Consider the following 15701-nt stretch of genomic DNA (forward strand, 5'->3'; position numbering starts at 1 on the left):
TCAAAGTCTTGGTCAAAGAGTTAGGTTTCTATGGACCATTTGAAAGGAGGAAAGAGAGGTTCAGGGAAGGAATTCCAGAACTTAGGGCCTAGGCAGCTAAAGGCATTGCTGCCAGTGGTGAGTCAAAGATAATCAGGGATGTACAAGAGGCCACAATTGGAAGAACGCAGAGACCTTGGGAGAGTTGTAGGGCTGGCAGCGATTACAGAGATGGGGAAGGAGGAGGCCATGGAGGGATTTGAAAACAAGAATGAGAATATTAAAATCAATGTGTTAAAGGCCCATAATCACAGTGGTGTAGAGTGGACATCTACAACGAAGGCTATGATTTTTCCCAGGGCATGAAGAACTAAATTTGCTCAAGCCATAAACTGAGACTTGCAGTAAAACTGTCTGAAGTTGGGTAGAGAATTACGATCAGTTGTCATTCCAATACCATCAACTAAGAAAATCATAGCTTTGACTCCAGCCATCTTATAACTTTACCTTCAAGTAAAGTCTTTTGATCTTTTTTAATGGCTAAATTTGTTTGTGCTCATTTAACTAAAGATATTAAATCTAGGCTTTTGAATATCAATCACTCCCAAGGTTGTTTGCTGCATGGATAACATGTGGTGTTAAACTCCCTCAACAGTTCCCTGATAATGCACCTTAACTGTGGCATTGGGAGAGTATTCCCTCCCACCAATATGTCACTGTGACATTTTCCATACCAACTAACCTTGGGGTCAAAATGCTGTCTTCTCTAATTTAATGGAGAAGTCAGAGTGAGTTCTCAGTGAAGAAAACCTGTTTTATACCTGTGCTTTTTATTGCATTATAATCGCCAGGAACACCAGTTTCATCCTATACTGGGAGTAAGATAGTGTAAGCCCAATTAGGCTGAATTATCTACAGATTTATGGTATGGATTTTTAACCAAGGTTCCTACTAAGCTGCATGTGTGCACACGGTGCAGCATTCTGGAGGATGCCACACAGGCCTTGTTCCCTGACAAATAATATGTGTGACTGCAAAAATTTGAAATGGATTGCAGACTGAAAAACTGACTACACACAACAGTTGAATTTTAAAGGAAAATTGCTCATAACCAGTGAAAAAGAGAATCAGTTATGACTATTGTCATGGGCAAATTTTGGGCCATAGCTTCCATGCCACTCCCCTCCTAATTACTTAGACTGAAATGCAGCCACACTTTTCTCACCCGACCCTCTGACTCAGGCCGGATGAGAATAGTGCAGTGCAGCAGCTTCCAAAGTTCATCTGTCGTGTGCAGGAGAGTCGAGGGTAAGGAGGACACACTCCATTCTTACAGCACTAGCTGCTATAAAGCAGGTATGTTTAAAGGACCAGCCACTTTGAGAAGCCAGTATGTAAGGTAAGTGAGTAGGATGTGGGGTTGGGGAGATCGGGTGGTGTCAGTCGGTGGCCAGTGGTGGGAGGTGTGGTTAGTGGCCCAGAGAGGGGGACACGGGGGTAGTCAACAGGGCTGCGGGTGGTCAGTGGGGGGTTGGTCCATTGATGGGGGTGGTCAGTGGTCAATGGGGGAATCGGGTGATCAGTAGGAGTTTGACTGCATTGGTGAGGAGGGTCGGTGATCAGTAGGGGGCATGAGTGATCAGTGGGGGGATGGTCAGGGGGTCGCGTAGGGGTTGGGAGGATAGTCGGAGGGGACAGTAGCGGGTGGCTGCTGTGGAGGGTGGGAATGTAGTTATGGGAGGGCCGGTGGGGGGGGGTGGTGAGTCAGTGGAGGTTAGTTGGAGGTTGGGAAGGGCAGTCAGGGTGTCGTGGGGGTTCAGTACTATGGTTACCCAGGAGTTAGAAGTGGTTTTAATTTTTCTAACTATTGTAAGACAGTTGGAACCATCCAAAGATTGTGATTTAAATCAGAGTTTCGGATGGTCCCCAGTGCAGAGTAATTGTTCAACGGAAGTGTAATTGCCTCAGTCTCTCTTTCGTAGCAGGCCTGAAATTTCTTAGATTAGTCGACGTTTTTAGTTAAAGTGAAGGTCTTGTAAGCAGAGGGTTCTCAGTAAGCTGTGAGGCTGCTTGTAGTTGAATTTCCAGGAAGTTTGTTCTCTCGTGAACTTGAAGTTTGAACAGGTTGGAGAGAGTCTGTCTTCCACTTTCAAGGTATTGCTGTTTATTACCTTAACTGTGTAGTTGACCTGCAGCTGGTTCAATGGTTTTTTTGATGGACTCGGATAGAACTCTGCCTCTGCAAGCTGCTTTTGCTGTTTTAAAAACAGGCATAAAACAGGGCTGTGCTCATCATGTGACCTGTACAAATTCAAAGTTTCTTTGTCCAAAGAAAGGTGGTATGCTGATTACACATCTGGTATTGTCGTTGAAATTCATCCTGTCTAGTTTGGATGAGGAAAACACCATCTAAATACAATAGATGAGATCCCTTTCACATTTGACTAACACACATTGAGTTTCTGTTTCACCATGTTTCCTTTGTCCATGGTGAAACAGAAAGATGAGTTAGCTGCAATGCTGTAGTCCTGTTTTTGATGGTTCATCCTTAACCAAAAGGATGTGTGGGTTTCCCGGCTGGCTGTTAATGTCCATACTTCATTAGGTATTTGTTTGAGGCCCAAGACGGCCTGGCTCAAATGCCAAAGGTCATATGATTCACGGGGGTTATTTTAACAGACTGTTTTTGTCCAAAATTTTAAAAGTATTGCCTAAAAGTTCATAAAATACTGGAACATAACACTACCCTAGCCTAAATTCATTAGGACTCTTGCAATCAGCAAGACTACTGACAGCCTGGGGGTTACCATTGACCAGAAACTGAACTGGACTAGCCATATAAATACTGTGGTTACAAGAGCAGATCAGAAGCTGGGAATTTTGCAGAGAGTAATTCACCTCCTGACTCCCTAAAGCCTGTCCACTATCTACAAGGCACAAATTGGGAATGTGTTGGAATAGTCTCCACTTACCTGGATGAGGCAGCTGTAACGACACTCAAGAAACCCTACACCATCCAGGACAAAACAGCCCGTTTGATAGGCACCCCATCCACCGCCTTCAACATTTACTCCTTCACCATTGATGCACAGTAACGGCAGTGTGTATTATCTACAGAATGCACTGCAGCAACTCACCAAGGCTCTTTCAACAGCACCTTCCAAACCTGCGATCGCTACCATCTAGAAGAACAAAGGCAGCAGATGAATGGGAGCACCACTTAGAAGTTCCCTGAATTGGAACGATATCACTGTTCCTTCATTGTCACTGGGTCAAAATCCTGGAACTCCCCTCCTAACAGCACTGTGGCTCACCACCATCACCTCCGGGGTAATTAGGGATGGGCAGTAACTGTTGGCCTAGCCAGCGATGCCCAAAACTCATGAAAGAACAAAAAAAAGAAGCAAGACAAACAAACTTCATTTCATCAGCCTGGGCTGGATTGTTATTAAGGACTGGAGGTAAATGAAGCGTGTTTTACTTTTTAAATGTTCAATCGCAGGATGAAAAATATATAGGCCTGAATTTTTGCTCCCGTGTCGGGAGCGCAGATTTTGGACAGTTCCTGACTACACACACTTGACCAGGAGAAGTACCTTGGATGAATGGAATTTTGTTCCGGGGTAGGGAGGTGTGAAATGGGAGTTGGGCCTATGGCCCCTGGAAGGAGTTCTGAGGTAGCCATGGGCTGCTGGGTGCAGAGATGGGCTGTTGAAAGGCTCACCTTGGTGCTCCAGCAATATGGGGAAAAAAACAAAACACAGTCCTCCAGCCATCACCCCTCATATCCCCTCACCCACCCACACATTCCCCATGCCTTATCCATGGATGCCTGCTCCCATCTACTCCCCATGGCCCTTCATATCCTCCATGACAACCTAAATGTTCCTACCCACCCCGATGGCCCCTCATATCCTTCATGCTAACCTATATCTCTCTAGCTACCCCAAGTGGCCCTTTATAGTTGCTATTCCAACTAATTGCCAAATCATGCCAACTCATTCCCCCACCCACCGCCCTTTGCCTTCCACCCTCTATGCCAACTCACCCAGTATCTACCATGGGCAGACCTCAGGACCCACGTTGAAATTAAATAACTTTATTAAATGACTATTGATTAATTCACTATTGAAAAAATACTTTGATAAAAACCCATCGATTACATTTAACTTCCTTTAATCCCTTCTAACAACATACATTTGTATGCATAGTCCCACTTCAAATACCTTATAAGCATTTGAAGCTGTCAATCAAACTGAACTGGCAGGCATGCCACTGTGATAATGATTGTTTGTGAAATCAGTCATGCAGCACTTAGCCTATAATGATACCCCTGAGAGTGAAATAGCAAGCACTGATTTTTTTCAACACTGCAGCCGGTGTTTTCAAATATTTCAAGGGCAGGAAATTTAAATTTCCTGATGCTTGATAGCTCTCTTTGATAGTTCCAATGAACTTTACAGTTCCCCTGAGTTTGTGCACTTTTTGTGCATATTCATGTCTACTTTCCCAACAGTCCCAAAGGGTCGCTTTCCTCTCCCAAAGATAGCCTGAGGCCATATCCAAAAGAGTATCTTACATCTCCAAAAGAGTACCCTATCTCTCCAAAGAACTCTGGTAAATTTAGACATTCTTCTGCTAGGTCTAAAGTGCACAAGTCATGTTTTGGACATCCCAATAATGGAAATCAGATCTCACTGAAGGCAGCTGCACTTTAACATGTGCAGCTGTCTCCATGAACAACTGTCTCAGCCTGCTTTATGTAAGCCTGTGATTTCCAGGGTTCCTTCTGAGGGGCGAAACAGGTCCGCCACTTGCAATAGGTGCTCTCACTTAAATAAAGGAGAAAGGCACCTCACTTCCCCATTACTCAGCCAGGTTGGCATCTAGATGCAGGCTGTCTGAAGGGAATGGTGGTGGGACTTGTATTGAAAATCAAAGGGTCTCAGGGGGTCAGGCCAAAAGTTAACTAGCTTTTTAACTGTGCTAATTGGATATTCATACTTGGAGGCCCTCGGAGGCCCACAGAGGCCCCACTTCTGGCACAACACCCTGGCACATCATGGAACTGAGCCATTTTCTTGGCCCGGTACACCAAATCTCAGGAGTGCCTTGACCCAGCTAAGCACAGTTTACAGGATTGTCTAATTTCTGAGAAGCACTAAGTCTGGAATATCAGACATTGAAACTCTTGCAAATATAACTGTTAGCATGACTGTTGTCTCAACCTGTTGATTAAGCTATTGTACTCAAAGTTTTATTTTAGCATCTTCTAACCCAAACTCTTGATTACCTGGAAATTCACACATACCCTAGTGAGTCTCATCCCAGTTGGTATTCATACTCAAACCAGAGACTTCACAAAATCTAGGCTGACATTCCAGCACTGTACTGAGGGAGTGTTGCACTATTGGAGATGTCATGTTTTGGATGAGACATTAAACCATATACCTTCTCAGGTGGACATAAAAGATCCCATGGCACTATTCAAAGAAGAGCAGGAGATTTCTGCAGATATCCTGGTCAACATTTATCCCTTTACACAACACACTAAGCAGGTGATCCTATCACTTATTTCATTGTTGGTTGTAGCAATCTTTGTTCGCAAATGGGTTGCCTATGTTGCAAAAATGGCTACACTTCAAAAATACTTCATTGGTTGTAAAATGCTTTTGGGGCTCCAGAGGTCATGAAGGACAATATATAAATGCAAGTCTTCTACATGCTGGCTCGGAGTGCTGTTTTCCTCCTTCCTTCCTACTTGCTGTGGCTGCAGGACAGATGGTGCATATGAAGAGATTAATGAAGGGAGAAAACCTGAAGACAAAGCAGGTAGCATATCCTCAAAAAGAGATTTCTTTCTAAATTCTAATAAAAAAAACATGTGAAGGCACCTTTTGATGAAAGAGAATGGATCTGTTTAGATGACTAGCAGTCTGAATTTCCCATTAATTACTTTGACCAGTAGGTGTTTAAATATACTGCTGTTTGAGAGGCCAGCTGACAGTGTGAAGTGCAGATCTATGTCATATAGATGGCTTTTCTTGTCGGATGCACAATTGAAAAATGAAAGACATATGGTAGAGTTTCTTGCCTCGCTGCAGGCAATGCAGTAATTCCTGTTGTAATTCCCCTACAGTTTTAAGGTAAATATTTACGTTTATTCTTTGGCTGATTGCCACATGTCCCAACAATTATCGTAATAATGATATTTTCTTTCCGTTTACTATATAGATTTTAAAAAAAATGAAAGCCCAAAGGTTGTGCATTTGGAAACATATGAAACCCATCTTTCAATACAGGACCCTATTCTGTTTAAGGTTCATTACCACATATCAACAGGGATCGTAGTTTTTTCCTTTCCGTTTACTAAATACATTCAAAATAGAACCCGAAAGATTGTATATTTGGAAATCTATTAAATACACCTTTTAATGCTGGAATTTTCAGTACAGCGCCCATTTGAAAAAAAAAATTCTTGAGACGTGGGTGTTGCTGGTAGGGCTGGCATTTGTTTCCCATCTTTTAGTTGCCCTGGAGAAGGTCAACACACATGTGGATCTGCAACAGTCCATGCGGTGAAGGTGCTCCCACATTGGTTTCAGGTAGGAAATTTCAGGATTTTGTCCTGTGACCATGAAGGAACAGTGATATCAAAACAGAAAATGCTGATCTGGCAGCATCTGTGGAGAAAGAAACAGAGCTAATGTTTCAGGTCGATGACCTTTCATCAGAACTGGGAATAGTTAGATATAGTTTCTGAGCAAGTGAAAGGGGGGAGGGTGAGAAAAAAAAAGGAACGATCTGTGATAACGTGTAAGGCAGGAGGAATTAAATGACAAAAAGGTTGATGCTGCAAGGCCAAAGGGAGTGATAACAAGTGAAAAAATGAAGTGTCTGGAGGAGGTGTGAATGGCAGAATCATGAACAGCTGCTGTCCAAAAGCAAAAAAGAGACAAAAATGAGAGAGAGAAACCAGCAACAAAAAAGGAAACAAAATGGAGACAGAAATTATGATTTGAAATTTTTGAACTCAGTGTTGAGACTTGAAGGCTGCTTTATTGAAAGATGACGTGCTGTACCTAAGTGGAACACTGGAGGAGGCTGAAGACAGAACGCTTAGAGCGGGAGCAAGGTGGAGAATTAAAATGGCCGTCGACTGGAAGCCTGGGGTCACACTAGCGAACAGAACTGAGGTGTTTTGCAAAGTGGTCACCCAATCTGTGTTTGGTCATCCCAGGGTAAAGGACATCATATTGTGAACAGGTGATTATAGTATATCAAATTGAAATAAGTACGAGTTCAAGAAAGAACAGTGACATGTGTCCGGTTTGGGATCGTGTGTGACTTGGAGGGGAACTTGGTATGTGATGGTGTTACCATGCATCTACTGCCTTTGTTGTTCTAAGAGAGTGATTTAACCTGCTTAAACTGGTTTAAAATTGTAATTGTTCTTACTTTGCACATAAATATTGTATTTCTTCACAAGTCAGTACAATGGAGATACTTCAATCGGATTATATTCTTTTTCAGATACTGAAGTTTCCACTTTGTGTAGTGCCAGTGAGGAATGGTGATCTCAGCTGCTGTAATTCTTTAATTTTAATTATGGGTAGAGAAGAAAAAATATCTGCTGGACTACTCTGAATATAGCATTTATTTTACAAAATAGTTATGTTTTTAAACACTATAAATACCATGGGTGGAATCTTCCCAGGTTTGCACCAAGTGCGGTAGCGGCCGGCTGCAATAGAAGCCTTTCACGCCATATTGTCCCAAGCCCGCCACATTAATTTTGCATTCCCTGGAAATGCGCCATTTCCATGGTAGGCGGGCTCTCATTCGCCGCTTCAGCACACCGGGTGCCATATTTAAAGTGCAGCTGCATGCACACCTCTCAGTGCTTCCAGCCCATGACTGCTGCGAAGAAGACATGGCCCTGAAAGAAAAAAAGACTGCAGCCCCCAGGTTCAATGACGCGTCCCTTGAGTGCTATTTGGACACAGTGAAGGCCCGCCATGATGTCCTCTACCCCACTTCTGACTGCAGGACATGCAGCAACATTACCAATCTGGCTTGGGAGCCAGTGGCAGTGGTGGTCAGTGCTGAACGCTGTTCAAAAGAGGACAGCCACCCAGTGCCACAAGAGGATGAATGATCTCCTCAGTTTCACCAGGGTAATTCACTCTTCTCAGCACTCTCAATTCACACACTCACATGTCCATCACACATCCACAAGGTCCTCTCTTACTGCCTGTTCAAGGAACATCACCATTCACTCTCTCACACATACCTTTGTTGTTCTCATCCCATCTATGGGACCACTTACCACACACACATGCCAGGCATACTTATCATCTGGCCTGGCAGGCATCCTGATTACACTCTCTCCATCTCTATTCATGCAGTGTAAGCTGGCACACAAGAGGGAGAGGTCAGAGACCGGTGGAGGAATGCCTGAAATCAAGGTCCTCATGGACATTGAAAAGAGAGTCATCCAGCTGGCTGGCAAGGATCTGGACCATCCCTGTGCTGATGGTCAGGTTGGCAGTGCTCTACAAAGTGAGAATCCAGCAGTGCAACATCCGTCAGATAACCATTCTGTGAGTGATGTGTCCTGTTTCACAGGCCACTGCCATGCACTAATTATCTCCCCTTGCTTTCGCAGGCACATCTGGGAAACAGCTGATGGAGTCCACGACCCAGGGCCTCCAATCAAGCCCTGAAGAAACCTCTGAAGAGAAATCTGGAGGCACGCACCTTGATGTCCCATAACAACAATCACCCACACTTTCCACCAATACAGAGGCACACGCCTTGGTGGGACCTAGCTTTACAGTAGCCTCTGGATCACAATCCGATGAGCACATTGCATTGCCTGTTCCGCAGCAGATGGCAGCAGGAACTTCGTAGGTGTCCGGCACTCGGAAGACTGCTGGAGGCCAGAAATTTGCTGAGCCCGAGTCCAATTCAGATGATGAGCCTCTGGATTCGGTCATGTCACAGTTGCTGGAGCTGCAAAGGCAAGCTTGGGAATATCAGGCAGGGACATCTGCTGCACTCCTCAAATTACAAGGCACAATGGAGGAGTCCGTCCGCCTTCAGGCTGAGGTGATAGCGCTGGCATGTCAACACACCGAGGTCAACACTGGTAGGATGACGACCGCCATGGAGACCTTGGTCCAGGACGTTGCTCCTGCACTGCTGCGTGGGCTCAACTCCATCGCTGATGCCATAGTTGGCCTCCAACAGTGTGTACGCGAGAGGGTTGATCTCATTCCAGCTCCCCCTTCTCAAGGAGTTAGCCAGGGGCAGTTGGGCACCCATAGGGAGGAGGATCAACAGGTGTACCCCCAGGGCCACCCATTCAGGTGACTTCAGGAATGTCCAGCCCATCCACCTCCTCTTCCTGTCACCTCAGCAAAACTAGCTCCACAGGCTGAGGAGGGTGCCACTGCCAAACAACAGGACCCCGAAAGCAGGCCGGGGCCCTCCAGGTCTTGGTCCTCCAGAGGACGCCCGTGAACATCATCACAGACGGTGTAGCAGTCAGTAGGCTGCCTTCACCTTTGCTGTGGATGGCCAGGGAGCACCAAGGCATAATGGCAGGGTTAAGAAAGTTAAGGTGCAGTTGCACAGCCTGGGAACAAGTGCTAATCACTTGTACATACTGTTCATTATTGTCAATAAACTCCCAAGAATGTCTCCCTGCCTATGGCTCCTCATATTGATGAGCAGTGTTCATGTCACTCAGATGTGAAACCTTTCTGTACAAAATAAAGGCAGGTGTCTTAGTCCCTGTGATTTGTGCAGCTTCAGACCAAAATGATTTTACGGCCTCACACTCGCTGGACACGCTGCTGATGCCTGCATCTCAACAGTGCTTATCATTGCTGCCAGAATGTTGTGGGAAGGCGTCAAATAGTTCCATCATTCACTCTTTGTGCTCTCAGCACCTTTAAGGTGGAGCTGGCCCCCATCTCTTCACCATCTGTGACCAGTGATACTGTGCTCCTGAAAGGCTCAGGTGCTGAAGGTTGACAAAGGATCAGATGCTTTTAAAGTTTCATGGCTATTTCTCTATGATATGACCCTGATCACAGAGAGTATTCAAGCTGTCCTTGGTCAGACAAGAGTCAGACGTCCTCAGAGGTTATGTGAAGATCTATGGAGTGTCCTCACTGCATGTCGTCATCATTGTCCTGGCATCGTACGACTATTAGAGCCTCCATTGTGTCCCCATGGCTGGAGCATTATCACAGAGGGTATGTGCATTGTCATAAGCTAGACTAGAGTCAAACTTCCATAGATGCAATGTGAGGATCTATGGTGTCTCTTCACTGTATGTCATCGTCTTCCTCCATAAATCTAGCCTCTATGAGGGCCTCCTGAGCGCTCCTGCCTCATCTAGCCAGTGCAAGGGCTCATCCCCGTCATCGTCGCCTTTGAGAACCTCCTCACCCTCATCCCCGTCGGCATCCTCCTCATTGGAGGAGGCTTCCAGCTCCTCCTCAGCCAGCTCCTCCCCCCATTGCATTGCCGTTGTAAAGAGTGCAATAGATGACGATGATGCATGACATCCTCTGGACTATGTTGCAGGGCTCCACCAGAGCAGTCCAGGTGGTGGAACCTCATCTTCAGCATCCCAATGGTCTTTGAGTTGTAGCATGAGCCTCACTAAACCTTCGCTTAGCTGCAGGCTGAGGCTGCCGCACGGGTGTCATTAGCCATATCCTCTGTGGGTAGCCCTTGTCGCCCAGGAGCCAAGCCTGCAGCTTCTATGGACCCTGGAAGCCTGCAGGGATCTGTGACCAACTGAGAATGCAGTAGTCATGCACACTCCCTGGAAGCTGTGTGTGGACCTGTAGGATGCATTTGTGGTGGTCGCAGACCAGCTGCACATTTAGCAAATGGAATCCCTTGCAGTTGACATAGTTGACTGCATATTGCGACGGAGATCTGAGCACCAATTGAGAGCAGTCGATGGCACCCTGCACCTGTGCGAAACCTGAGAGCTGGACTAATCTCGTTGTTTTTGCATCCTGGCTGTTTTGGTCCCGGGCAAAATGCACAAAGTTGTGTGCCCTCGCAAAGATGACACCATGGATGATTTGTGGGTGAAGCTTTGTGATATCCCATAGAGGTCATCTGTGGAGCCCTGAAAGGAGCCAATGGCATAGAAATTGAGTGCCACAGTCATTTTCATGGCCACTGGTAGTGAATGCCCTCCATGTCCCTGTGGTGCCAAATCCTACAGCAGCTGGTAGATGTGACCGACTGATTCCCTAGACATGCACAGTCTTCAGTGACACTGGTTCATGGTCATCTGCAGGAATGAAAAGCGGCTTTTATAGAGCCTGGGTCTAGTTAGGCACAAACCAGTGACGGCTCGCTGTGGCTTTTCGACTTGTGTGTGGGAGCCCCAGCCGCCCCTTCTTCCAGAGGGTGCTGCTCCTCCCTCTGTGCAGCCAGGCACCTCAGTCACTCTCTTCTCAGTTGTCTTCGCTCTCTGCATGCCACGAGGCATACAGCTAGGTCACCAGGCTCCATGAGCCAGATGTACCCCTCCTGCAGGATAAATGAGAGAGATATGTGGGTTATGGGTGTACTTAGAACCTATCTTGCTGAAGTCTGAAGGCCCCTCAACACATTCTGGAGAGTGCTGGCTACCGGTTGGATGGCCAGAGTTTAGTGTGCTGCATGGCTGCCTGAAACCCCACTCACCTCCGCCCTGCTTCACCCGACCGACGGACGGCAGCTTTGCCCATTGGATTGCATTTTATGCCATCAGCTCAAGGGCAGACATTCTCCTAACCTGTACTACAAGGCTGCATTGTTAGCTTGAACCATGAGGGAGACAGGTCCAAACTGGAATGACAACATTACGAGGGGCTGTGAGCAGCTCCACCACTGACTGCTCCACGGCCTGCTTTAGCAAGGAGATTGTACAATGTAGCCAGTTGTCCAACTGTTCTGCAGCCCATTAAAATGCTCATTACTCTGTGCCCAAGGGGTGAAAACTCTGGAGCACTTGGTGGCACTTTGATGCCTCTGCATTGTTTGAATGGGCAGATAAGCTAGAGGCCCAACTCCCATCATATCAATTTGGCTGCGCCTGAACTGTCTCAGCTGCAGATGAATGGTCACTTTGTACAAGGTTTCTTTAATACGCGGCCACTTCCCTTGCCCACAGTGCCCCCTACTCCACCCTGCACATGCTTTTGCGCCACCATCAACCACAGGGCAGCCCCTCCCCCCAATCACACCTCAACTGCAGGGCAGCCCTTGCCCCTCCGCCCAATGCACCTCAACCGCAGGGCAGTCCACACGCCTCAACCTTGAAGTCCAACAGGCGACCCAGGCGAGCGCTCCACAACGTTACTATGTACTCACCTCCGAGTTCCCCTCAAAGTGCCGCCTGCCAAGTGCACGCCTTTTATATGCTGTTGTGAAACACGTCGGCGTGCAATCACGCCGACATGGGTGGACAATCCAGCAAGGCAGTGGGAATGATTCTGGCGGGCTGGGCCCATAATGGTATGCAGATATATTACAATAAGGTTCCTGATGTCTGATGGCAGGAAACACAGCATGCCAGCAGTGGGAAGAGCGGACGATCGCAATCTGGTTTCATGACGTTGTGAAACTGATTTTTGGCCTTCTCATCATGTCTGCTCACACGATGCCAGTGGGCACGGATGATTCTATCTCATGTTACTTTTGTCATTACGTTAAAATGAGGCTTCTCTTTTTTGGCTGATCAACATTCTTGGTTTAGGGTGGGAAATGCCTAGTCACCCCTTTCTGGGGGTGGATACATGTGATGTTTGTGAGGACAGACTTGGACTTGGACAGACAGACTGTGTAACACCCTTACTGAAATAGCTCACTGGTGTTCCAAATTCAGGCTCAGTTCACACAGACAGTGATCCTCTGTTGTGTCATCAAGATCAGACTGATGAAATTATAGCTCAGTATTGTAACCCAGGATGGGTTTCATCTTCAGGAATGGATAGGCAGAAGAAGAAACAGCAAAAGAATTGGAATATGAGTTCATACTGTCAGACTACAAATGAAACAGCACCAGTAAATTGACCTTGTGCCCAGGATTTGGTTTTTGAGATGAATGAGGCATTATATTGGTGCATATCTGTATTGCATGATCCATATGTTATTAATAAATATACAGCATTTTAATAATTGTGAAGTGTTTCTTAAAAATCTCTGGATATGTGTGCTGCTGATGTGGTTGCAATTATTGACCATTCCTTTCTGCCCTGAAGTGGCGCTGGACTGCAAACTTTACAAATGAGTGATTTGTGCTGCCACTTCAGAGGGCATTAAGAATCAAGTATGTAGGACAGGACCAGAGTCCTGTAAGTGAGACCAGGTAGGGATGGCAAGTTCCCTCCCTGTAGGCCCTCAAGGTGAACCTGTTGGGCTTTTACAACAATCCATAGTTTCTCGTAATTTTTCTCCCATCAATTAAAAACAGTGTGCTGTGTCCCGCTGCATCTCGAATTGTCCACTTCCATGTCCTCTGAACATATAGTTCTCATTTTAAATCCTTGCCTCATTTTATATCTTCAGTGGATAAAGAAATTTGAAAGTGTTGATTTTAAGGTTTAATGCTTGAAATGTAAAGGTGTAAAGGTATGCAAAGTGGGTCAAAGTGACCTCAGTGTTCATCTGGGATCTCTGGTGCAGTGGTGGCACTGGTATAAATCGGTCACAAGACAATATTTTGTCCTGGATGAAATGTACATAGTGCCTTTAATGTAGTAAAACCTCCTAAGGCATTTCACATGAGCATTATCAACCATAGACACTGAGCCACATAAGAAACTAATATTCTGTTTGCCTTAAGCATTGTGCAAATATAATTATTTCAAGATACAGAGAGGAAAGAGAACAGTGATGGATTTGCTACTGGTTAAGGCAAAAGTGGAATCTTGAAATTTCTAGGTGATTTCCTCTTCATTCTTGATGTTGACTTTCATGTGAAGATTTGATTTCCCCACACCACTTCCATGTCCTCTGAACAAATACTTCTTATTTTAAATCCTTGCCTCATCTTACCACTTCAGTGGATAAAGCAATTTGAAAGTGTTAATTTTAAGGTTTAATGCTTCAAATAAAAACCTTTGTTTGAGATGGACATCTGCATATGTCTCATATTTTGAATAACTTTTAAATAAATCCAAGAGAGATGCTGTACTTCAACTGACACCAACAAAAGAAATACAACCTCTCTTATATATAATGAGAAGAGCCAGAACATACCAATGAATTGGGGAAATAATACTTTAGTGAAGTGATGAAATAGAAGTGGAGGGTGGAAATGCAGAAGTAGGTCATGTCATTTAGTGTGGAGTTGCAGAATGTGGCCTACTTCAGTTAGCATCATGTGATGTTGTTCTAAATATCAGCAGTTGTTCGGGACCTGAGGCTGTCCACATGGAGAGTCATTTTTCATGATGCAATGTTCTTTGATTGACTAGAATCTCTCTGGGGACCAGAAAATATTTGCAGAGTGTTCAATTTCAACAAATTTCAAGTTGAAACGCTAGGTGTTTTGAAAAAGGTTGAATGAGTAAACATTTATTATTAAATGCAAGTCACTGTCAGTTCAATTTGCATTAAAACATTGATGAATAAATGCCCTGTATTTGAATTACTGTTATTTTTACGTAATGGTGGGACATTGTGGAATACTTTATGTCACAACATAAACCGTACAGACATTTACATTGCATAGACTCAAGACAGTGCGGGAAATCCTGGGTGGTGAACTTAATGTCTCAGTTGTTGAAGATTCAGCTTTGAAGGATGTTAATCAGGAAGGGATATGAATGACATTCCACATAACCAACTATGCTTGAGGAAGATTGCTACCTTTGTTTTGGTACTGGTAATATAACTTCATATCAATGAACTCTCATTAAAATCTCAGTTGCAACAGTTGTGATGGAATCCATCAGTTTTCAGTTAGGACCCTAACCTACATTGAGATGAAAGAGAACTACACCTTGATTTCGGAGGAGAGGACAAAAATAAAGTCATCTATACGCTTTCTCATGTTGGGATGATTTTTCAACTCAAAAATAGATGACCTGTGGACAAAAATTGGGTTTTAGTTGGTGGGGGAACCGTATCTACTCCTTGGGCACCCAAGCTGCAGTTTCAAGTGGCCTGTACAAGGTGCGTAGTATGCCCACCAGTTTCAATGGGGAGGCTGTTTAAATATATAAACCAGATTCTTTTGCCTTTCAGGATCCTGATTACAATTTTGAGAAACAGGAGGAATAGAAAAGCAGCATGTTATTTAAATGGGAAGAGATTGCAGAACCCTGAGGTACAGAGGGATCACAAAAAGTTAGTATGCAGGTACAGCAAGTGATTATGAAGGCACATGGAATGTTGTCATTTATTGCAAGCAGAATGGGTTATAATATTAGGGATGTTTTGCTACAGTTGTACAGAGCATTGGTGAGACCACATTTACAGTCCTGTGTACAGTTTTGGTCTCCTTATTTAAGAAAGGATATAAGTGCAGTTCAGAGAAAGTTCACTTGACTGATCCTTGGGATGGGGTTATCTTATGAGGAAAGGTTGGACAGTTTGGGCCTGTATCCTTTGGAGTTTAGGAGAATGAGAGAGGATCTTATTGAAACATATAAAGTCCTGAGGGGACTTGACAGGGTGGATGCTGAAAGGACGTG

General features: G+C 45.0%; 1 protein-coding gene across 3 annotated transcripts in view; it reads left to right on the top strand.

Moving 5' to 3' along the window:
* The window catches only part of lmf1 (lipase maturation factor 1), a 662806-nt gene that overhangs the window by 405484 nt on the left and 241621 nt on the right, over window positions 1-15701 (top strand). The window lies entirely within an intron of this gene.

The sequence above is a fragment of the Carcharodon carcharias genome, chromosome 15 (assembly GCF_017639515.1).
Source record: "Carcharodon carcharias isolate sCarCar2 chromosome 15, sCarCar2.pri, whole genome shotgun sequence".
NCBI classification, from domain to species: Eukaryota; Metazoa; Chordata; class Chondrichthyes; order Lamniformes; family Lamnidae; genus Carcharodon; species Carcharodon carcharias.